Here is a 25,851-nt window from a genome sequence, read left to right on the forward strand (position 1 = left end):
ACCAGTAACAATGGAGCTAGCAGTTGTGTTTCATATGTTTATTCCATTTTCTTCTGGGTGATGCAAGGGTGGGAATTATGGAACCCTCACTTGTAGTAATGCACAGCCTTTAAAGATACAGGAACCCTCTCCAGATTTCTGTCTGCGAGCCCTATCCAGGATCAAGCTTTATTAATTTTCAAAATCAGAAAGGATCAAGTGTGTTTAGCATAGTAGCGTGGTGATATTAGAATGTTATAAATTCTAATAATTATTAGAATTTTAGAGTAGTTCCCTGGAAAAGAAGCTAAAGCAAAGAAGATACTGTATTTATATTTTACCATCTTTAGCTAGTTTTGTTTTCAATTTTGTTTGTTTGTTGCTATTTTCCAGTTATACTGTTGTGTCATGACACTCCCAAAGGGATATTAAGGAGGAAATATTGCTTTGTGGAGAGTTTGTTTTATACAGTGGGTTCCAGACCTGCCATGAATACTAAAATCCATGGATGCTCAATTCCCATTATTTACAATGGCATAATAAAATGGTGTCCCTTATATAAAATAGTAAAATCAAGATTTGCTTTTTGGAATATATATATATATATATATATATATATATATATATATATATATATGGCATATTTTCAAGCAGTACATAGTTGAATCTGTGGATAAAGAATCCATGGATATGGAGGGCAGACTGTATTTCTAAGAGGAGGTGCTAGTTGGAAAGTCAGGCCACTTGAGCTGGGGATTATTCTTCCTAAAACTAGGTCACAAAATTATAAAATTCAACGGTTGGAAGAAATCTTGGAAGCCATCTAGTTTGGTTCTTTTTATGCAGCTTGATGCAGGGAGTTGCAGGTGGTTTTTTTCACAGTGTGCCAGAGCCTATGTCTATTGACAACAACTGTTTCTTTCTTTCCTGAAAATCTGCCACAGACTGGCAGCCAAAAACTCATGGACTGGCATTGGTCCATGAACCACCATTTCAAGTAGCGGATCTAGTCCAAAGGAGGAATTTTGCAGTTGTTGTTTTTGTTATTTATGTATTTATTTATATCCCACCTTTCTCTGGGTAAAGGGACTCAAGGGGGCTTGACATGTTGCTTTCCAAATTCTGCATATATGACTTCATCACCTCCCAAGGTTGCGCAGTGTATTCTGCAGTTCAACAGCTTTTACCATGATGTAGTTTTTCTTAATATTTAACTGATCTACCTCATTCCACTTTCTGGACATTGTTCTCCACAGCAACAGTCAGCCATCATGTTTTCCCTTAATATTTTTTTCTTCAGACTAAACATACCCAGTTATTTCAATTGTTAATCACAGAATTAGTTTCCAGACCACACACTATTAGTATTGGTGGAATATGCTGCCTCAGAAAATGGTGGAGTCTCTGTCTTTGGTGGAGTCTCCTTCTTTGGAGGTTTTTTAAACAGAGACTGGGTGCTCACCCATCAGGAGTGCTTTGATTGTATCTTCTTGCATGGCAGAAGGGGGCTGGACTGGGTGGGTGTTGTAGTCTCTTCCAGCTCTATAACTCTATGTGGTATCCATGTATTAGGGGTCTTTATGATTATTCAGTGGAGAAGGAAAAGCATGCTTCATATGGTATTATTCCCCATCTTCCTATTTCTCATAACCTAGAAATAAGACTTGGAACTGAGAGCAGTTTTGGGAATAGAGACTACTTCCAATTATCCTTGTTTTGCATATCACTGGTTGCAACATCTTTAAGCATGGAGATAGATGACTAGGTGGACTGTGGTCTAAATTTCACATTGTTTTCTTCAAAGGCAACCCTTGTGACTGAAGGTGACTCACTTGCCTGCATCTGGGCCATTTTTAAAAGGCTGCTCTGCTGTTAGTGTATTTTCCTTTATAGATCCATAGAACATCAACTCATCCACCCACTGCCATGTCTGTATGTCTACCTGTTGGATATAGTAATGCACAGATCCAGAGTGATGTGATCAGTATCTTAGTGAATGACAGCCAACCCTACTTCTCCTTTCATCAGAGATAAATAGAATTGCTAAACTGGTGTGTAGGAGAAATAGTGGCCTGGATGAGGTCCATCTTGGCCTATCAGCTACCCACCAGTTACCCACCAGAATGCTACCCACCAACTAGCGCTAGTAAATTATCTGTGGCCCCTTCTGGGTCAGAACTGCTTGACCACGTAGTCTCATGCTTTGGTAACCACTGAATTGTACTGTTACAATGATATAAACATGGGATTGCCTTTGAAGTCCAACTGGAAACAACAGTAACTTCACAATACAACCAGTCAGTTGTTAAGTGGATGCAGGCAGAAATATGCCATCTCAGCCCTTCTTAAATTATACCACTAGCTCCTAGTGCTTTTTTGACAACAATTCCAGATGCTTACCTTTAAAGGCCAACCCAGCTCATGGCATAGGTACCTACTATTGCAGAGGCCTGCTACATAACCTCTTGATCTGAGTATTGTGTTAGTTGTGTTTTGTGGGCACAAGAAAGTACAAGTAGCATTCCTCTACTAGTGCCTTTATTTTTGCTTCTCATCTGTTGGGCATTTCCAAAGAGACAGACATATTAGTCTATTTCAGCACAAAATGGGTGGTGAAGAATTCGAAGAATACCTTTGCAACTAACTGGTTTCTTTCACCATGAGCTTTCCTGGATATTAGTGCAGTTCTTCAGTGCTGGAGAAATGAATTGATATAAGCTCATGCTGAAATAAACCAGTTAGTCTCAAAGGTGCTGCTAGAGTCCTTCTACCATCCCTTGCAATTCATCTGTTGAAAGGTGCATCACTTACATTACACAAACATGACATCTGGAATGCTCAAATGTCAAAGTGTTGCTATGTATTCAGATTGGTGAAGCTATAGATTAGTGATGGCAACCATGTTGATACAGGTCAAGAAGATCTTAAGAGATGGTCAACAGTTGGTTGGTTTGAGATTTGAAACACAGTAGCGTGTGGGGTGTGGGTGTGTTTGGATTAGGGATGGCTGTGTTTATACATTTAAAAATTCAGTGACATGTTTTCAAAGTCTGTGGCCCTCCCCTGGTTGTTTTGCATATTCTTATCAAGACACGAAAATTAAATAGTTCATGTTTAAACAGTGACGGGCACTAGAGTTTCATGAGCAAGAGACAATGGATTCTGTTGACTCCCCAACAATAAGAGACTGTTTAGCTCTGGACTGCAAGTGACTGAGCCATCTGGCCCAGATCTTCACAGTAAAACATTGTCCATGACACAAAAATGATTGCATCCACAGGACAAACTAATGTGACCTCTAAAGAAAGGCTTCCTCTGAAGCTATGATATCATACTGCATAGGAGACACCAGCACAATTGAATCTGGTCACCAAGGGTGCAAGTGAGATCGGACTATTTAAATCAAACTGGATAGGAGCCTTTTTGTCCTCTGTGGCAAATCATCTAGATCCGACGACAGCATTGAAACATCTTTTTTGATTCACTCTTAAGGCAACAGTGCAGTTCTGTTGGGCATTGGCAGACATCTTTCACTTGTGCTCAGTCCAGGAAGTACACATCCATTTGCAGAATTAGCACCTGCAAGTTTTTCTCCCAACAATGTTTTACTGATGGTTCGCCACCTGCACCAGCCTTTTTTCTTGCCATCCCAGAAACAAGCAGCCCTTTCTCCTCATGCCAACTGGGATGTCCAAAGTCTGCCACTGCTTTACAAATAAGTTTCTCAGCTTAAGAAGTCATTCACAATGATCCTCTACCTGAATGACTGTTTCATAAGGGAGGGAAAATTGCCCAGATTTTGTGTGAGTGTGTGTATGTATGTGTGTGGGGGGGGGGAGACCACAAAGAAAGGCCAGTCTCAATGAAAGAAATGTAACTTTCTAAATAAGGTCAATTTATCTTTGCTGATACAATGTTTGTTTCATAGTAGCCTTTTAAAGAAAAGTTTAATGAAGAGGAATCACACATCTCATTAAAGACTAATCCTTTTAATAAAGACAGTGCTGCTGATATGAATCCTAACTGACTTGTGGAGAAACAACTTGTGTTAATTGTTTGAGATCAGTGGAGTTTCTTTTATGACACTGAAGCTCCACTTTGCTGAAAGTTTATTAAGCATGGCTTTGAATTCCCTGCTTTTAAAAGTATCAATATAACTAGTCTTGTTCTTAAAAGATTAACACTGTGTAAGTGCTAATTATATCCTGCCATTGGCACAAAAGATCTCATTAGTTGTAAACCTGAACCAGACACACTTGCAAAGGTTATTATTATATGCTTAGTTTTAGCCTTCTCTCTGAGGCCCCCCTGCAATAGGATGGGGAGAGCTGTCCTTTGCTAAGAAAGAAAATCACCTACTTGTGACTCAACAGATGGGCCTCTTTTCAATGCTTTAGGACTAATTGATTCAGTGGCCATTTGGGGGAAGAATACTTTCCAGAGCTTTGTCAGGAATCCTGTTAACTCACCTGGGCTCCATTCCAACACCCATTTCCAAAGGCAGAGCTGGGGTGGCAGCTAGCTTCAGATCCCGGGCATCTCCTGTTCCTTGGCAAGATACATAGAAGAGAAATGTCCCCTATCTTGCCATTTCATACTTTAGGAATTTTTATAGTGATACCCAGGGCAGTCTCCCTGCTTTCCAGTGCCATTCTCAATATATCTACTCAAAGGTAAATGCTATTGATTTCAGTCTGATGCTATATTTACACTGCAGAATTAATGCAGTTTGACACCACTTTAACTAACATGGAATAGCTTTAACTGCTATGGAATTCTGGGGTCTGTAGTTTTTGTGAAACATTTAGCCTTCTCTGTCAGAGAGCTCCAGTGCCACCACTATAAATCCCAGGTCCCATAGGATGGAGCCATGAAAGTTAAAAGTGGTGTGCCAGCAGCCTTAGAGACAACTTAAAAATATATTGAGGACTCTTATCATACTCCTCAATGTGGTGCAAGGTGTCTTTATCGTAGTGTATGACTTTCTTCACCTATATTCCCATATAAGCCACCGCATACACTCAGGTCTTCTGGCAGACATATATGCCAGTCAGCCAGGACTTGGTTGGCAACTGTAACCCAGAGGACTTTTTTTTCAGCTGCAGTCAGATTGTAGAACAACCTACTGGAAGAGATTTGACAGACAAATATGCTGTCTGAATAAAACAAAGATGAGAATCACATGGTCCAAAAGCCAGGATGAGATGTCCATTTGGACGTACATTTCTTACTTAAGAATGCTTTGTATTATTAATTTAAAAAGCAGTTATTCAGTACCGACAGATATTTTACCCCAGGGTAAGAGCTAGGCTTGGATGTTAGCTGTAAATGGAAGTTTTAAAAACTAATTGTGAAACTCCTCAGAAGCAGAAGCAGAGGCAATCTGCTTTTGTACAAAGAACATTTCCTCCCCCCGCCCCTTGTTTTCCTCTTCTTCCTGGGTAGATGCAGCCTTAGCACTTGTTTCCTGGTCTCAGGGATTATGCAGCAATCAAATTCCCTGAAGAAGCTATGCATCTCCCCAGTGACACAGATCTTTTCTCTTTTTAAAACTTCACTCATTTTTCAATGCTTTCATATTCCTTTTGGTCTTTGAACAGATTTTAAATCAAACCTCCAAAGACAAACACAGCATGTTTAGACTTATTTTTATACTGAGAAAATTAAGCCTGTAAATCAGTAGATTGTAGAAAGCATTAGCAACACATAACCCTTATGCCATTTGTCTTTTTGTAGGGAGGTATATATTTAAGATATTTCAGCAACAGAGCACCTTTTGCAGGTGTGAGCAGGAGAAATGGCACCATCTGGGAAAGAGGGGGAGGTGACATCAGTGCCCATTTGCTTGGAAGAATCTTGATCAGGGGTTGGAAGTCACATTTCTGGACTATATCTTCCAAAATACCCCAGCCAAAATACCCCCAAAGCTTTGCTTATACTATAAAATGTTAATGGTCCACACTATGATTCCACTTTCATGGTGACAGCCTCTGGGATCTTAGTTTGGGGAGGTACCACTCTCTGGAAGGGAATTCTAACACCTCTCCCATACCTGCTTGAACTGGGATTCCACTGAATTTGAATCAAGACTTAAAATGGAGACATAGGCTGGGAGCAGATGGAGCAGAAAACCTGGCTTACCCCTGGGGTTTCTTGAATCATGGGGCTCACCACATCACCAGCTCCAACAAACCAACAACCAACATGCTGTCTGCACCACCACCCTCCTGCTGCAAGGATGGGCCCACCAAAGCAGAGTACAGTCGGCCCTTCTTATATACGGATTTGTTGTACACTGAATTTTTTATACACGGATTGAAAATACATGGTTTGAAAATGTACTCAAAAAGTATAAATTTCAAATATCAAACTTTGATTTTCCATTTTTTGTATTGGAACACCATTTTGCTATGTCATCATATTTAATGGGACTTGAGCATACATGGATTTTGTCTTGGAACCAAACCCCAGCGTATAACAAGGGTCCACTGTATTTACAGCTACAACCTGCATCACACCATTTTTTGGTGGTTGTTCTGCTACAAATGCAAGTGCACACGTACACAGACACTCTGCCAGCAGCCAATTGCATTCTTCATCCCACCCAGACACTAGTCCATTTTACACCCCATGTGACCAGCTGAATGACTGGCTGATTGATTGATTGATTGATTGATTGATTGATTGATTGATTGACATAGGGGCTTGGCAGACCACCATTAAGAGGCAGCATCACCCTGCCCCTGGAAGCCCTGGGTTAGGGATGCAGCAACCACATGCCATGCCCCCAACCTGGCACAAAAAGAAACCACTAAAAGCAGCTTCTTTTTGCACTGCAGAAATGGTGCCCTTTCCAGTGCCACCGCAGCTTTTCTTTGGCTCTTTGGCACAGCATTCTATACGCTGCACCAAAGACACATGTCACCTGCCATGCGGTTGGTCAGGTAGCATGACACCAGTGTGACACCGGCATGGGGGCAGGCAGCATGCAGTCACCACACCCTCACTCTGCCCTAACGCTAGCATTTTTTGCAGTCTGGTGAGGGCCAAACAGTGTATCGGTGTTCCCAGTGACACATTGGCACAACATGGTCATGAAGCCCCATATATAGCCCTTCCTCACCCCCTGTGGCCTCGAGTTGGACTGACCAATTTATTAATATTATTAAATCCATTGTATGTCTGGTAACCTGACTTGTTTGTCATCATGTGCCTTTACAGGGTGTGCAATGGACTGATGGTGTAGCTGACAATACATGCACTTCTGCAGTTGTTTTGTGGGCAGGCAACAAAAAAGCTATAGCTAGCAATGGTACTGGTGGCTTGCCCCACCCAATATGCCTGCACATGACTGCTTCTGCCAGCTGCTTAATCCTCCCCATTTTCACACTAGCACACAGTCCACATGCTGGTGAGACAGTTCACACTTTCCAGCTTGAACTGGAGCAAACAGGGATTTTTTCCCCTTTGGTGTAATGTTCTAGAGCACAACTTGGGTGTGTTTTCCTCCTGCTTCAATCACATGCATCATCTGAACAGGTAGGTTTCAAAATGAGTCAGAGCCATTTCTTTTAGCCCATGGAGATGGCCCCACAGTGCTATAATTGTATAATGTGAAAGGGGCTTAAATTGATATGAAAATTAATCAAACAATAGTAGTTTACTGACACATTTCTGCCTTAACTAAACAGTGCTAAAGCTATGTATTAGTCATCCACTTTCTAATATAATATAATACAATATTTACATTATAGAATACAGTGGTACCTCGGGATACGAAATACCCAGGTTACGAAATTTTCGGGATACGAAAAAATCCCATAAGAAATAATTGTTCCGGGTTACGAATGTTTTTTCGGGTTACGAAAAAACTTTTGGTGCTTTTCGGCGCTATTTTACACGGAATCGCGGCTTTTCCCCATTAGCGCCTATGGCATTTCGGCTTACGAAGGCTTTTCGGGTTACGAAAGCGGCCGCGGAACGAATTACTTTCGTAACCCGAGGCACCACTGTATTATATTAGGATTCTAGGAGTTGTGATTCCAAAAGTGATTTTCCCCCTGAGGTTTGTTCAACAATAGGCACTTGACATGTAGTTCTCTGACATCCCTTTATGTGCCAAAAATCCAGTCTATATAGTAGACTTGAAATGGAAATCTGCTTCTGCATGGTGATCGTATTTACTAAATTTGGGGAGAGATAGCAGTGGCGATATGGTAAACAGGAACATCTTATGAGAAAAGGAAAAGACTCCTGAGCATTTTAATTTTGGGGAAAGCTGACAAGCAGGGCAATATGAAGCACTGCTGGAGACCATCTGAATCAATGTAAGGCAGGGCAGAAGTGCCTCTCTTCTGGGAGAGAGGACTGTGCTGGTGTACCCATGAAAAAAACCAGAGCTTAGAAACATCAGCACTGTAGGCTACAATGTGCAGAAACCCCCAGCCAGCATGGCCAGAAACTGACTGGCTGCTTGTCAGGAGATTCTGTAGGTTATAATGCTGAACACTGGTTTTTTCCGACCTCTGGGAAGCTCCAACGGCATGTGATCCAAAGTATCTTGCTTGCCTAGCAAGACACCGGACTGATTCAACCAACTACATAAGCTGGATTTCTCCTAATGTACCTCATTTGTAAGTAGTTTTGGCCAATAAACACATTTCTAAAAACAATTCCCAATAATACAAGGCATTTTGAAACACATTTTTGTGTATGCTTCCCCCTAGTATGCAAATTTTAAGTGCAGATGTACATTTCAGTGTACTCATTAATTTAGATATGGCAGATAAGATACATTTACTTTGAACTGTGGCAAATTTCCTATGATTGTTGTGATTTGGCAACCAGAATCACCAGTTCAAAATTTCCAGTTTGGGGATTTGGGAGATTGAACCTCTAATGTACACATCCCACACACCACACACACACAAAAAAAAGGGGGGGGGAGAAAAGCTTCTTTCAGTAAAATAACAACTGAAAAAAATGTGTATTACAGTCACTCTCTGCTTTCTTGTCACTTCCTCATAATAAAGTAATCTCTCTTCATGCATGATGTTATGACAGAAATTGGTAGGGCAAGGGGAATGAGCAAGTTCTTTAAGCCACACTTTTGAGGGACAGTGTCATGGAGTACACAATACAGTACAGAATTATTACAAGGACTGAGCTTGTGATATTGGAAGTTGTCTAATTAGAAGCAAACATTCCTGCTATTATAATGTATAACTGGCAGACTCTTTTAGTCTGAAAGGTAGAATGCAAGCCATCTTTGTGTAGAGCACAGCCAGCATTTTAATAAAACCACTATCTTTGTATGCCTCTTCTCCAGATATTTTCTGCTACCATTTTCTGATTTTTCTCATCCAAATATCCAACACAGGCTGATTATCAAAAGCTAACACAACATGATTTGCCTCTTGATATATCCATTTAATATGTCCAAGACAGGCAGCTAGCTACTGCTTTTCAAAGGACAGTCTGACAGATCCTATTCATTTTCAAAGTAGCTTGCTACAATCTGAATAATTATCTTTCAGTTCCCACTTTCTGACACTTTTCAATGATCTGTTGACATCTGAAGAGGTATCTGCAGTCCCAATAAGAGGCAGCTGGACTTTCCACCCTGTAACATATACATTCAGAAAAGATTCAGCTACCAAATCAGAAACCACCACATGCTTTGGAAATGGTAACCTACATCTGAATTTTAATAAGGTACTTTAAAAAAGGGATTATTCATGAATCAGTTTTTTTAACGTTTTCACTATCAGAATCAGCTGAAATTTCATACTTCTGTGCAAACTAGTTGCAGATATGCCTGACATCAGATTTTGTTTCTTCTTCCTATAGTTTTACTCCTAGACTGGTGAAAAATACAAAAGTAAGGATCCTATGTATTTCTGTAATATGTATTTTAAGATGCAGTACAATGGTGATATGTGTGGTGTTTGTATTTGTGTAAGATATCCAGACTAGCAGATCTGACAAGTAAATGGGTTTCCTTAAAGCAGTCTTTCCAGATGCTCAATGGTGGGAATCATGCAGCCTTTCAGATGTCATTGGACTTCAACTCCCAGTATTCATCACCTTGGCTATTCTAACACAGCCTGCCAGGAGTTGCATTCCAACAACATCTGGAGGGCCATGTCATTCCATCCCTAAACAACTTGATTCTATACCAAGCTGTTTATGGCTCAATTAAAATACAATTTCATAATCTAGAGCCTACTTAATTTTAATGAGTTTACATACCTCCTCCTCACCACAATGAATTTTACATAAGCTTGCTTTGGAATAAAAAGGACTGGGGTGTGCATTGAGAGCCAGCATCGTGAAGTGGTTTGACTCTGGAGACTAGGGTTCGAATACTTGCTAAGCTATGGAAACCCACTGGATTAACATACTCTCAACCCCCAAACCCCCCATGATAGGTTCACCTTAGGGTTGCCATAAATCAGAAATGACTTGAAGAGATACAGTAACAAGAAGTGTACATCATAAATTCATGCCACATGTTTATGCACACTTACTTAGGATTGTGAATACTAAACACTGAACTCAGTGGGACTTACTGAATAGATACACACAGGACAGCAAGCTTGTTTTTTTGCTGCTCCAGAGAACAGGACCCGGAACAATGGATGCAAGCTACAGGAAAAGAGATTCCACCTTAACATTAGGAAGACCTTCCTGACAGTAAGGGCTGTTTGACAGTGGAACACACTCCCTTGGAGTGTAGTGGAGTCTCCTTCCTTTAGCGGTCTTTAAACAGAGGCTAGATGGCCATCTGTTGGGGATGCTTTGATTTGGATTTCCTGCATGGCAGGCAGTTGGACTGGATGGCCCTTGCGGTCTCTTCCAACTCTAGCATTCTAGGATTCTAGGATTCTAGGACAGCATTGCTATTGCATCTTTACAACAATATAGTTGCTTACAAATGAGCGGGTTAAGTAAGGATCACAAAGGCACAGCAATAAGAACATAGATGCAGTTTAACATCTGGAAATCACACAATTCCCACCCTTGATTTAGAACAGTAATGATAACAGCATCTTGAAGAACTCTCACCACAACATAAAAATATGCAGTAATATATTATTATACTGTGAAATTCGAGAATTAATATGTGCTTCTCATCAGTGGCATCCCTAGGGTTGGTGTCATCTGGTCTGGTCACTCATGGTGTCACCCCCCCGCCCATTGACCTCCTCCCATTTCACACCATACAGAATCCTTAGTAATGCTTTTTTGCACTAATGTTACTTGTAAATCATAATTCCCCTATACGACTGAATGTAATGCTTGCAGTTCTGACATAAACAACTAGCAAAATTAAAATTATACCTTCAAATTACAATATCATATACAATACCTAAATGTATTTGCATATACATAGTGAAGATGTGGTTAAAATGATATGTTTTTAAAGATTTTTTTTTAAAAATTGAAAAAATTCATTTAAAATTTTGAAATTTGAAATTTTAATTTAAAAAATTCTGGGGGCCCTCCTTTCTTCTCCTACTGAGCTTCACCTCTATCTCTTAAAGCATTTCAAAGAGATACAGGCAAATGCCACAGACTGCCAAAATAAAGCTGCTTCGGGTCTCTTTGGAGGCATGCTGTTTAAATGATGAGTGCATCCTAAGAATACGGAAGCTGCACCAAAGCTGCACTCCGGTGCTTAGGAATGGAGTGTGGCTTTGGTGCGACCTCCGGACTCTTAGGACCCATGCATCATTTAAATAGCATACCTCCAAAGAGACCCGAAGCAGCTTTATTTTGGCAGTCTGTAACAGGCCAATGTTTCTGCCAAAATACAGGTATTTTATGTCACCCCAACTTTAGGGTGTCACCTGGTGTAGTCCACAACCCCCGCAACCCCTAGTGACACCACTGCTTCTCATCTTCAGTGTCAAGAACAGCATTTTAACATTTTTTAGTCAGTCTGCCTGTGATTAAAAAAAGCTGGCTCTTTAGCTAATGACTGATTATCATATTTCTCTCAATCAACACTGCCCCTTACTGGTCAGACAGCTGAAGAAATAAATGTTTCACTTATCTAAAAATCTCACACACACACACACACACACACACACACACACTACAAGAACATATCCTGAAACACTCTAATAATTGTACATTTGGAATGTATGAAGAAAGAACAAGCCTGTCATCTTTGTGAGTTAACAGCCTCTTATAGTATGTTCTGGTAGTTTTGACTCAACATTTTTCCAATAGCAAATATAATTCAGGAAAATTTTCTGCCACAAATTACAAACACCAGGAAACATGACAAAATGGTTGTGGCAGAGCTATCTGACTGGGGGGGAAATTATCCCAAATAAAAATGTTTCAGTTCAAGACTTTCTACAGTTCTACAGCCTGTTTGCAGGTACAGTAGTAGGTTCCTATGCACCAGCAGCACTCAAGAAACAGAGGAGAAAATATCTAGAAGATGTACCAGCAGGCCTGAGGAAGAGAGGGTGAGGATTGCTGCTTTTGTGATAAAGCTCCAGTTCTGCTCATGTTGATCCTGTGCATTAATTTTGGCAGCAAAGATCACTGGTGTAGTTTTCACTAGAGCTTTAAATGTTTCTTCTTTAGCGTTGCTAGGTTTTCAGAATAGCAGTAAGGGTCAGTTGGAATTCACAATATGTAGGGTTGACAACTAGGGAGTAACTATTAACAACTAAATATCAAATGAAAATATTGATTTCAGTTAACCTAGTCATGCAATTAACTTATTCTCCATATTTATCCATGATCCCTACATTTTAGGAAGGGACTACACCCAAAAATATAAGTTTTCTTCTCATCTTATTTAGTCCATATAAAAGGGACAAGCTTTCTGGCCTGCAAATAAGGACATCTCTTATAATAAGGGACACTTGGCAACCCTCCTTCTTTCTTTCCTCCTCACCTGTATCTATATTCCCCTTTCCCCAAAACTGGAAACTTTTAAAAGTAATTTTCTTTCTGTAGATTGTTACAATCCCCCTGCCACCACCACCACATTTAATATGTTAGTGTTACAAATTCTAGTGATTCATTGCACTGTTTCTTATGTCCTTTGTTGGTACTTTTAAAATGTGTTGATAGGAGATATGAAACTGGAAGAATTCTGCTGAAAATACTTTTGAAAAGAACTAAAACTATAGTTTTCTTTGGGTTTTGCAGACTATGTGGCTGTGATCTGGAAGAATTTATCCCTGATGTTCCTGAGGGTGAAGATACCAGCTACAGATGCAGATAAAACATCAGGAATACATTCTTTCAGAACACGGCCACAGAAAACTATGGCCACCAACCATTAAAGCAGTGGTTCCCAACCTGTGGGTCGGGACCCCTTTGGGGGTCGAATGACCTTTTCATGGAGGTCGCCTAAGACCATTAGAAAACACCTATTTAATTACAGTTATGAAGTAGCAACGAAAATAATTTCATGGTTTTGGGTCACCACAACATGAGGAACTATATTAAAGGGTTGCGGCATTAGGAAGGTTGGGAACCACTGCATTAAAGCCTTTGACTTCACGCAGAACTAAGGAGTTTATCAGACAAGGGGAATTGGAAGTATAATCCGATGGCAATCTGAATACAATCGTGGGGTTTAACGTTATTGAGCGATAACCCACTACACACAAATTTGGGCAATGGGAAGTCAGTCCGAACGCAATCATGTGGTTTCACGTTATTGCGTGATAGACTGCCACATGCAAATTCGGGCAATGGCATGCTATTTTCGGGCAATGGGGAGCCAGTTCGAATGCAATGCGTATTCACATAATTGCATGAAACTAGCAACTTTAAGTGAATGCATTTTGGCCCCACTTTCTTCTCATTCGAATTTAAGAGAAATTCCTCCCGTTTGATAAACTCCTAAAACTGTCTACAGTGACTTTGAAGGTAATTGGAGCAGTTAAACTCTTACAGTTAATGGTTTTCATGTAGATAGCATGGAACACGGTTGCAAACTGACATGGTAGATAATAATCATCCACAAAAATGGTATTCTTTTTTGAAATAAGATGCACAACATTCATTTATCAAAAGTTACATCTATGCTATTTTGCATGAACAAAGAATAGATCACATAGATAGAGAAATCAGGGACAGGTCTAGCATGGTTTATATTTTTTCATACACAGTCTTATACATAGCCATGTTAATCTGAAAATCAGTATCCAAAGGGATCTTATAGCACCGTTGACACTAACTGAAAGAATGAAGTTGGTAGCATGAGCTTTTGTATACTTGGTCCTACTTCCTCAGATGCTTGTTTACTTTGAAACCTTTGAGTGTTGGTTATGACAGAGAAGTTTAGTCCCATGCTCACAAAGGCCAATAAGCTACAACCTTTGATGCTAGGGCCAGTCCTCTTTTAAGTTAAGTGAGGTGTTGGGTGTTGGGAAACAGGAGCAATAGTGAAACATTATTTATTTTTAAAGTATTTCTGTATCACCTCCCAGTCCAAAAGGTGATGAACTAAATAAAATACAATTAAAACAATACAGAGATACAACGCACCCTTGACTTACGCGGGGATCCATTCCGGACCCCTCTGCGTAAGGCAAATAGTGCATATGCTCAAGCCCCATTGAAAATAATGGGGCTTGTGCATCCATTACAACTTCTGTCATGTGGCTTTCAGCATAAGGCACCTGCGGGCACACTGTACAAGCATTAAAAAAAAACACACATTAAAATACTCCTTAAAAACTCCTAAAGACCACCTAAAAATAATCCTAGAATCCATTTTTGAAACAGTTAAAGCATCAGTATCAGATATTGAATGCCATGAGGAACAGCAACAGCAAGTATATTAATATACCACTTACCGATGTAATAAGCAGTTTACAAAGTGTAAGCTAATTGCCCTACAGAAGGATGCCAGGCTGAGTCGACCCAGAGCCTCTGGCTGGTATTGAACTCACAATCTTATGGTTTGTGAGTGAGTGGCTACAGTACAGGCATTTAAACACTGCACCATTAGGGCTCCTTTGCCTTGGCTGCCCACTGAAGCATAAAAGAGGTGGGGCCAGCCTAACTTCCTGGGGCAAGAAATTCTACAATCAAGGTGCTGCAACAGAGAAAGCCCTCATTTGTGTATCCACTAAATTAACTTCACACAAGCTGGGAGATGCAATAGGCCTCCTCGGAAGATTTCAGATTTCTGGCAAGCACATATGGGAGCATGCACTCTTTCAAATAACTTAGCCCCAAATCATTTAGGGTTTTGTAAGTCAACACCAGCACATTGAATTGAGCTTGGAAATAGGGTAGTTCTTGCAGGACCAGTATTATATGATCTTTAAAATGCACACAAGCCACCACTGCTGCCTTTTTATACTAACTGCAAAGCCCCATGTAGAGTGTTCTCAGTAAGAAAACTATTAAGGAAGAAAGGGATGTGTCTCTTCCACCCATCTACCCACCCACAATCTGGCCCCATTCCCACCTTGGAAGCATTTGATCCTTTCTCTGACCATTAAAAAAATAATAATTTTTACACATGCTATTACAATGTGCCAAATATTACTTATGGCACTTCAAGGAGCAGCAGCACTCTATGGAAGAAGCATATCCTTGCTTGGGCCTTGTTTACACTAAGATTTTGCCCTGATTTCAACCATCTGTGGCCTGCAGCCAATGCAGCTGTGCTAGTACAAAAACCCCAAAGCAGATGACGCAAACAGCAATTAGCACCAGCAAAGCTCTTCCTTCTTTTTTCATCTTTATTCTAAAATGTATGTTATCTTCACAGACTGAATTCTGCAGACAAATCTGCAGTACTGGGGTCCATAACAGTATCACCTTAAAGAAAACAAGAGTTAAATTCAGTGTGAACTCTGGCAGTGCATTTTCCACCATTCTCCAACCCACCCCTGACCCTGCTGCCTGGCAGGGAGAAAATCAACTGGTTGATAATTCCCATCCACCAATGGAGAAAGCTTAATCTGTTGAAGTCGAAGGCACAAATATCCTTCCAAAAAAAAGGCCACAGCCCTATTTAGGAGAGGTGTCCAACGAGTAGACATATGAGGTAAGCATAATAGTAACATTATCACAGGTTGAGTTTATCTTATCTGGAATTCTGAAATCTGAAATTTTCCAAAAATCCAAAATAGTCCACATGGGAGGCTAAGATAGTGACACTTTTGCTTTCTAATGATTCAGTTTACATAAACTTTGTGTCATGCTCAAAATTATTAACAAAACATTGTATATAAAATTACCTTCAGGTTATGTATATAGGGACACAGTGTCTCAGTGGTTAAGATGCTGACTCTCACAATTATGAGATCGGCAGGTCGGCAGTTCAAGGCACAAGTGCCATTGGATGGAGTGAGTTCCCTTTACTAGTCCCAGCTTCTGCCAACCTAGCAGTTCAAAAGCATGTAAAAGTACAAGCAAATAAATAGGTACCACTTTGGTGGGAAGGTAACAGTGTTCTTTGTAATCATGCTGGCCACACGATCACAGAGTTGTCTTTGGCAACGCTGACTCTTTGGCTTAGTAACGGAGATGAGCACTGCCCCCTACAGTTGGACACGACTAGACAATCTTGTCAAGGAAAAACCTTTAACCTTTACCTTTTATTTGTATAAGGTGAATGAATTTCAAGCTGAGACTTGGGTCCCATCTCAAAGAGATCTTATTTTGTATATGGAAATACAAAAATTCAAAATATTTCTGGTCTCAAGCATTTTAGATAAGGGAGACTCAACCTCTACTACTACTACTACTATTGCTATTACTATTAAAAGGCATGTGCTTGAGACACCATTGTATTTGAAAGTGATAGGCCATCTTAAATGTTTTGTTTCTTGAATAAGCTATTTTTATTATCTTGTCAGTTGTTTTGTTTTCATTTTTTTCTTATTCTAAGGCTCCTTACAAGGGCTTGTCTTAACATGTGGGCTAGAAATTTCTTCAGTCAATCAATCAATCAATCAATCAATCAATATATTAATATCTCTCAATGAATTGATTGATTAAATATTCCTGTGTGGCCATTACCAATCTAAGGGGCTTTCTATATTGCCCTTTGGGACGTCCGGAGGACGTCCCATTTTAAAAAACGGGCGTCTCTTATAGACGCCCCTGGGCCTAGTACGGACTCCGTCCGTACAAGATGGCGCCGGCCCTTCTACATGGCCGGCGCCATCTTTGCGTATCAGACGCTGAGCGTCCGTACGCGTCGCTTGTGACGTAGCGAGTGCGCCCCTGGCGCCTCGCTACGGGAGCTTCTTTTTCCGTCGCAGGGGAGCCGTGCCGTATGGAGGCTCCGGCTCCGCCACGGACTAGCCGGCGGCGGTCTGTACCCCGCCATCGCAAGTGCTGATACAGTTCATTCACTTATACATATGTTTGTAGCCTTTCCTGTATTGTTTCAAGAAATGGCACATAATTAGATTACATTCAAGTACAGGAAGCATCTTGAATGCCCAGTCTGATGATCCAGATGTTACTATGGTGGTCAGAACACAAGGAATTTTGAAATCTGGTGGGGATATATATATATATATATATATATATATATATATGCTCTCTCTCTCTCTCTCTCTCTCTCTATATATATATATATATATATGGACAAGTCTTAGAGAAGTAAATTGTTTCAAGATATGTTGGTTGTTCAATGAAGGTGATAAATGAAAATAAGAAGTCTAACTGTAATATTTAAAGTTTAATGTTAGTGGTTGAATATTGTTGTTTGTTGTTATTGTATGTGTGTGTAATAAAACTTATGTGTGTTTTATAACTGGTAAATAATTTTTAAAAAAATATTAAAAAGAATACAAGGAATTTTATATAAAAGGTGGAGATCTGATATAAGGTCTCAACCCAACCCCATTAAATAGTTGCCTTAATGAGGCTGAGACAGGACATGTCTGGGGACCTCTCTTCTGGAATGAAGAGAACTAACAGACTCCAGTGCAGCCTCAGATAACAGCAATTTTAGAAACATTTAAATTAACAAGGATATTTGCCTGGAAACATGAATACTTAAAACAGTACATTTACAACTGAATTAAACAAGAGTGGCACGTGCTCACTCTCTGAAATTAAAACAGATTTACTTCATGCATTTTTAAAATGCCAGTCTAAGAAAAATAGGAAAATTGCAAAATTGTTCAAATAGCTAGTTAGGATGGATCCAAACCAAGTTCATCAAAGTTAAGTTTATTTAAAAAATCAAACATTTTAATATAAAAAATTAATATATACTATATGTATTATACCATATTGTGTGTGTGTGTGTGTGTGTGTGTTGTGTTCTTTCAAGTCATTTCCAACATATGGCAACCCTAACGCAAACCAATCACAAGGTTTTCTTAGCAAGATTTGTTCATCTTATGCTGGGAGAGTGTGACTTGCCTAAAGTCACCCAGTAGGTTTCCATAGCCAAGCAGGGATTTGAACCCTGGTCTCCCAGAGTCCTAGTCCAGCTCTCACACCACTACATCATGCTGGGACACACACACTATCTATGTGTATAGAATTCAGACACATAATTGTATTAGTCTGGGATATCACTATGTGAATACAGTACATCTTGTAGTACCTTTGAGTAACTCAGTGAAAGCTGTTGTAGCATGAGTTGTCATAGACTTGCATGCATCTGATGAAGTAGTCCAAGTCTATGAAAGCTTATGCCACAACTTCTTTCACTCAGTTCATCTCAAAAGTGCTACAAGATCTCTCTCTCTCTTTCTCTGTGTGTGTTCCCATAGATTTCAATGGAACCTTCAGTGGAACTATTTTATCTGGATCAATTTGACAATAAAAAAGGGAAGTATTCCAACAGGATATTTACTCATCCTTGAAATATTCTGATGCTGGGGGTCCCAGAAAGATCTGCAGGTGAAGGCAATCCAGAGCAGTGTGTTCCTGGAAAACTGGCAAGAGAAGGCAGTTCTAACAGTTCAAAACTAAGAATGGATCTGCTGAGTACCTCTGAAATCTATTCATTTTCATTTTGTTTAAAAGACAGAAAAAATATCTTGCAGTCAAAAATCTAATCATGTCAACACATTTACATAAAAGGAAGTCCTATCGACCACATTGAAACTTGATGGAATATATCCTCGATTTCACTGTTAGGCTGCAAATCTTTTTCCCCCTGGAAGGAAGTCCCATTGAAAGCAAAAGAACATTCTTTTGGGAAAACAATACATAGGGCTTCACTGCATAATAAGAAAATCATTGCGTAGGTTTCATAATCACTGTCCAAATTTCAGCAAAACATATAAAATGAGAAATGGATATTGTTCTACTATTCTGTAAAGAAACCAATACAGAAGAAACAGTGGGAACAAGAGACTCTGAATAATTGGAAAGGAAGAGCAAAATCAAAATGAAACATTTCTATGAAGAACCCAGACTTTACTTTTTTACTACCTTGAAATTGCTCAAAGCCCTTGTCAGGTGAAAAGACAGAGGTTGTTAGCTGTTGGTTGTATTGTCCCTAATTTTTGCTCCCTGTGCCTCATTACTGCCAGGTAGTTTGTTCATGCAAGCCAGAGTTGGTTTCTAGAATAACAAGACCTGTACTGTCTGTGTTGAAGTTATATTCCTTAGAGAATACAAAACCTCCAGTGGAGAAAAGGGGTGGGTTCTCTTTATTAAGTGCTGGAAATCAGCTGAAATGTAAATGTGTATTCCTTTCTTACAACATGCCTAATTACCCATAAATGTCATTAAGTCGAGAAATGTTTTCCACCAAATTAACTTTGCCTCGGCTCGTCTAATTAGCTGGGGATGCTGTAAGGTAAAACTTACCAGGCACTGTTGTAGAAAACATGTTTTAATGGGTGGTTTTTATGTTAACTGGCCTGCCGAACCAGGTAGTGCTGTTGTCAAAACTGAACATGATCCTAGCAATTAAATACAATAGCTCCATGCTGTTTCAAACAAAGATAATTTGACAGCTCAATCACAGGCAGAAATGTGGCTGGCCTAAACTTTCTGAGGGGATTTCCAGATGTTCGGAGGGTTTTTTTTTTTAGTTCTGAACATGTTATAATGTACTGGGCTGAATGGGTAATACACCAGACTTTCCCTTTTCTGCTATCCTGATGGACATTTTATGCATTTTCATGGCACTGTAGAATGGGTCCTTGGAAATCCAGGAAGTTTTGGAATCTTCATCCACCTCATTATTGATACTTGGACCTTTTTAATGCTAGTAGCACTACAGACTAAATTATCCTCCTCAAATTGATATCCTCTGAATCCGTTGGACTACAGATTCTATCATCCTTTACCATTGGCCATTCTGGATACTGAGTGGGAGAAAACAAATCAAACAAAATGGAAAGCCCAGATTTTGTGGTGGATTTTAAAGCAAATTTTCTGATGAAACTATAACAGTCACTTAAAAAGGCTTCATTGAAATGTACGTAGAGAGATCCTGTAGCACCTTTGAGACTAACTGAAAGAAAGGAATTGGCAGCATGAGCTTGCCTAGGCTTCAGTCTACTTCCTCAGATTCATTTGGTGGAGTAAACTGAAATCTATGAAAGCTCATGCTGCCAATTTCTTTCTTTCAGTTAGTCTCAAGGGTGCTACAAGATCTCTCTACATATTGATTGTACATACTAACATGGTTATAGCTTTGAATTCTAGTATTATTTTCAAGTTCTCAATACGAGCAACAAAGAACTCGTTCTATGGTGCTCGTATTGCGTCCGCTGAGTCACGTCCGGCAGAGTTGTTCAGGGTGGTCAGGGAGCTAACTCAGCTCCCTCCTGCCCTGAACCAGATCCTTGAACCGTCTAAGGCCTGCTGTGACCTTTTCAATGACTTTTTTGTGGATAAAACTTCTCGCATAAGCGAAGGTCTGAATGCCGACGTTAATGCAGAACCTAGGGTAGGAGTGTCCAGAGCCTCCGTGGACTATGTTACACTGGATCAGTTTGAGTTGGTGAGTACCGAGGATGTGGACAAGATCCTCGGAAGTGTTCGGAAAACGACCTGCTCTCTTGATCCCTGCCCCTCGTGGTTAGCGGCCCAGGGGGGACCGGTGGTAACGACATTGTTACGCCGGATAATTAACACCTCTCTCAGGGAAGGGCGATTTCCATCGGATCTTAAATTGGCCATCGTAAGACCGATCCTAAAGAAGCCCTCCCTTGACCCCCTGGTACATAATAATTATCGGCCTGTTTCACTGCTACCATTCTTGGGGAAGGTGATCGAGAGAGCGGTTGCAATCCAGCTTCAGGCGGTCTTGGATGAAACGGATTATCTGGACCCATTTCAAACTGGCTTCCGGGCGGGTCACGGGGTTGAGACGGCCATGGTCGCCTTGGTCGATGATCTCCGTCTGGGCATCGACAGGGGAAGCGTGTCCCTGTTGGTGCTCTTGGATATCTCAGCGGCTTTCGATACCATAGACCATGGTATCCTTCTGGGACGCCTGGCTGAGGTGGGGATTGGGGGCACTGCGCTTCAGTGGTTCCGTTCCTACCTCTCCGGGAGGTCTCAGATGGTGCAGCTGGGGGACGTGTGCTCCAGCGAGCGGGCCCTTAAAATCGGGGTCCCTCAAGGAGCCATCCTGTCCCCCATGCTATTTAACATTTACATGAAACCGCTGGGAGAGATCATCCGGAGACATGGGGCGCGGGGTTATCAGTACGCTGATGACACCCAAATTATTTTCTCTATGTCTCCGACTGATGCAGTGACTGGGGATGGCGTCTCTCCTCTCGTGGCCTGTCTGGAGTCAGTAATGGGCTGGATGAGGGAAAACCGACTCAAACTTAATCCAGAGAAAACGGAGGTACTAGTGATAGGTCCCCCTGGTCCAGGAATGGCGGTGGTTCCACCTGTCCTGAATGGGGTCACGCTCCCTGTGAAGGATTCCGTGCGCAGTCTGGGGGTGCTTCTTGACTCGTCCCTTCACCTGACTGCTCAGGTGAATGCGACGGTCAGGAGTACCTGTTATCAGCTTCGGCTGATTCGCCAGCTGCGCCCATATCTGGCCCAGAGGGACCTTGAAACTGTTGTACACGCTCTGGTAACTTCGAGATTGGATTTCTGCAACGCACTCTACATGGGGCAACCCTTATACCACACTCGGAAGCTGCAAGTAGTGCAGAACATGGCAGCACGGCTGGTCACTGGCGTTTCCAGGACCAGCCATATAACACCGGTGCTTAAAGATCTCCATTGGCTGCCTATTCGCTTCCGAGCTCAATATAAGGCGTTGGTTATCACCTATAAAGCCCTAAATGGCTTGGGCCCAGGATTCCTGAAGGACCGTCTCTCCCCGTACATTCCGCCTCGCACCCTCAGAACATCTGGGCAGCAACTCCTGAAGGTGCCTGGGGCAAGGTTGGCCGCTACGGCCAGAAGATCCTTTTCCACAGCTGCCCCAGCCCTTTGGAACACGCTGCCCATAGAGCTCCGCTCATCTACCACCCTGGCCCAATTTAGGAAGGGACTCAAAACCTTCCTATTTAATCAGGCATTCCCCGACTAAACATCCTATGGGCCTCCCTCCTCACTCGTGGCCGTGAGGTTGGGCTAAGGGGTTTTTATTGTTTTTATGATGAGATGTTGTTGTTTTTAATCTGTTTTATACTGTATTTGCTGCACTGAGGTGCATTTGTAAGCCGCCCTGATCTATTTGGAAGGGCGGGGTATAAATAAAATTTTATTATTATTATTATTAAATATACAGAGAAAACAAAGAGCCTCAAGCCCTATATAACTCTGTTCTAATATGCATTACATCTTTTAAACACATTAGTAATCCAAATTCAAAATTCATACTAGGACAATACTTTTATTAAGAGAAGCAGCCACATTAGCAACTGAGTTTTTCACACACTGCCCTAGCTCTTAAGCACAATGGGGAAGACAAGAAAAAGAGCTAACAATGTTAAATGACCCAAGACCTAAAGTCAAATTATAAGGCCAAATGACCTAAATTCATTTTCTAGCCCTATCTGGAATAGACTTACTGAATCAGTAGGATTTATGTCAGTGTTGATTTACAATTCAGCAACTGATTCAATGGGTCTACTCTAGCTGGGACTATGAATTGGATTTAGGCCAAACTGTTTTCACTTTTAATTTAACTCATTATTTCTCTATATTAACATCTGGTAGATTGGGGGGTATATTATGACACTGATCAGAGAGCTTCATAATACCCAGTGAAGCAAAACATTTTGGGCACAATCCAACACAGAGTTAACTGTGTTTAAACCCACTGACATCAGTGTCTCTCTGGGTGACAGGAGACATGTTTTTGCATTTATTTTCCATGCTATAATAACTTCAGTTCATATTGTTCAGCTGGAAACATGTGGAAGATAAGTAGTTTGGACTGTCCATATTTTACTTTCTCTGTGGCACATAGGAAGTTGATTCATGTCATCTATATTCCAAGCTGGTCACTGCAGATGTATGCTACAATATATGCAGAGTGTGGAAGTGTTATTTTTTCAAACATTATCTCCAAGAATCATTCACACACCAGACAGCATAGCCACTTGGAAGAGTATTTTTTTCCATGCTCTGCTCATTTGCCATGATAATTTTTGCAAGTGAGGATGGCTTCTACATTTTAATTTACTGGATTTCAAGTCATTTCCAGGAGATTGCTCTAATCCATCACAAATTTGTCATGCTTGAACATCACTAAAAGTAATGATACAAGGTAGTCATGACTAATGTCAGTTCCATGAATTCAAAGGAGCCTACAGCTGAAATCTAGATCTGTCAACTCAGAATTAATTTCCATTGACATCAATGGGAATAACTCTCAGGTAGCAGTCTGAGCACTACACTACAACTGGAGACCAGAATTTGATTGTCACTCTGCCATGAAATTCACTGGGTGATCTTGGGCAAGTCACATGCTCTCAGCCTCAGAGAAAGGCAATGTCAAACCTCCTCTAAACAAATGTTGCCAAGAAAACCCCATGATAGGTTCACCTTAGGGTTGTCATAAGTCAGAAATGACTTGAAGGCATACAACACACATGTATATGAAGAATTACATTCTCAAGTACAACTATCCTTACCTTGGACCTGTGGGGTTTTTTTTGCAACATTCAGTCATCTTTACCCAGATCCACAATGGAATGCAGGAATCTCCACAGCATAATAATTCTGAAGCAAAGAATTTGCAATATTGTGTTGATTAGGAAAAAATTATCCCCTTCCCCATCTTGTCAGCACTTTGGGAAACAACTTTCCCCAAACTTGTGCTCTCCCAGGTCAGAATCAGCCCTACCCTTTGTCATAGTGAGCCAGTTGCTTGATAGCAAATGCCAAGAGGTGGCAGCAGGGTGCTGGATGACAGAGATCTGTGTGCCACACTGCATACCCCTTGTTAGTTTGCCACCTTCAGGTGCAGTGGAGGAAGATGCTCTGTGGCCAGTGCTGAAACCTTCATGCTGCCTCGAGGATTCTGGAAGCTGGTAGTCCAAGAACGTATTTTTTTTCCATTCCCTGTGTCCTACCTGATAAGAAAGTGATACAAAACTGTCCTAGGACTTTTCATCTTGTTATAGTGTGAGGACTCCATTTTAACAGCCATGACAAGATCCTATGGAAACCTGGGACTTGCTGTTTTTGTGTATGTGTGTGAGTCAAGTTATTTCTAACTTATGGCAACCCTATGGCAAACCTATCATGGAGTTTTCTTGGCAAAATTGGTTCAGGTTTTTGCCACTGCCTTCCCCAGAAGCTGAGACAGTGTGACTTGCCCAGGGTCACCCAGTGGGTTTCCATGGCTAAGCCAGAATCCAAACCCTGGTGTCCATAGTCCTAGTCCAATGATCAAACCACTATGCCACACTGCTACTTAGGGAAAGGTATTTGGAATTCTCAGCCAGAGAGCTCTAGTGCCTCACCAAACAACAAAGCCCAGGATTCCACAGGATGCAGCCATGGCAGCTGAAGTGGAATCAGAGGACTATAATGAAAGGGCCCCTGGTGATACCTGTTGACCAGTTTTTCTGCCTCTCAGTTCAGATCTTCTCTTGCTGTCAGGACCACATGCTTCCTTGCTCATCTGGGCTGGCCCAGCCTCATTAGGAAAGGATTTTGTGCATGTTAGTTAATTGAGTCCCATCCTCACCACCTGCCACTCGCAAGTCTCATCTGTACACTAACTGCCTCTAATTGTCATCATACGGCGGGCTCATGGCAACAACTTGAGAACAGATCCCTAGCAGTACGGGTGCCGTAGGGCTCTACAATCTTCTAGGGACTGACAGTGCGGCAAGGAGCAGCAACTGTAACAATTTGTCAAGGGACCAGATGTTTTGAGCAGAAAGAACACCCTAAGCGAACATCGGGCACCAAGGTTGCAATGTTTATTGCCCTGACTGATGCTAATATAGAAGTCTAAAGCATGTGAGGCTTTGCCAAGACTCCAAATGAATGTATCTTGTAGGCCCTTTGCTGTCTTGCAAACACTGTAAATTGTAAACAGGGGGACCAACTACAGTGACTTCAGCATACGTGAAGTTCTACAGCTCATTAGTCTACAGTTCAAAAGCTCAGAGGGAGCTGCATCACTAGTAACATTTATAGCCAGAAGTGTGCTGCTAAAAGCATGCTCTAGAGAGAAAATTCAGTGCCAGCAGCAGGTCACACGAACAAAAGTATGGGCCTTGGACATCTATAATATTTCCAGGATAAATGAGTGACACTCTGTATGGTTCAGTGACCTATAACACAGATAACAGTCTTTAATCTTAAATTCAAAGCATGAGGGTTAGGAAAAGAAAAGTTTTCTTAACACACAGAGTTCAGAGTTATAAAGCTTCTCACTACTGCAAAAATAATAATCATAACCATGTTCAACCATGCCCTATGAGGAACAAGAGGAAACTGGATTTGTTT

Source organism: Sceloporus undulatus, chromosome 3 (assembly GCF_019175285.1).
Source record: "Sceloporus undulatus isolate JIND9_A2432 ecotype Alabama chromosome 3, SceUnd_v1.1, whole genome shotgun sequence".
NCBI classification, from domain to species: Eukaryota; Metazoa; Chordata; class Lepidosauria; order Squamata; family Phrynosomatidae; genus Sceloporus; species Sceloporus undulatus.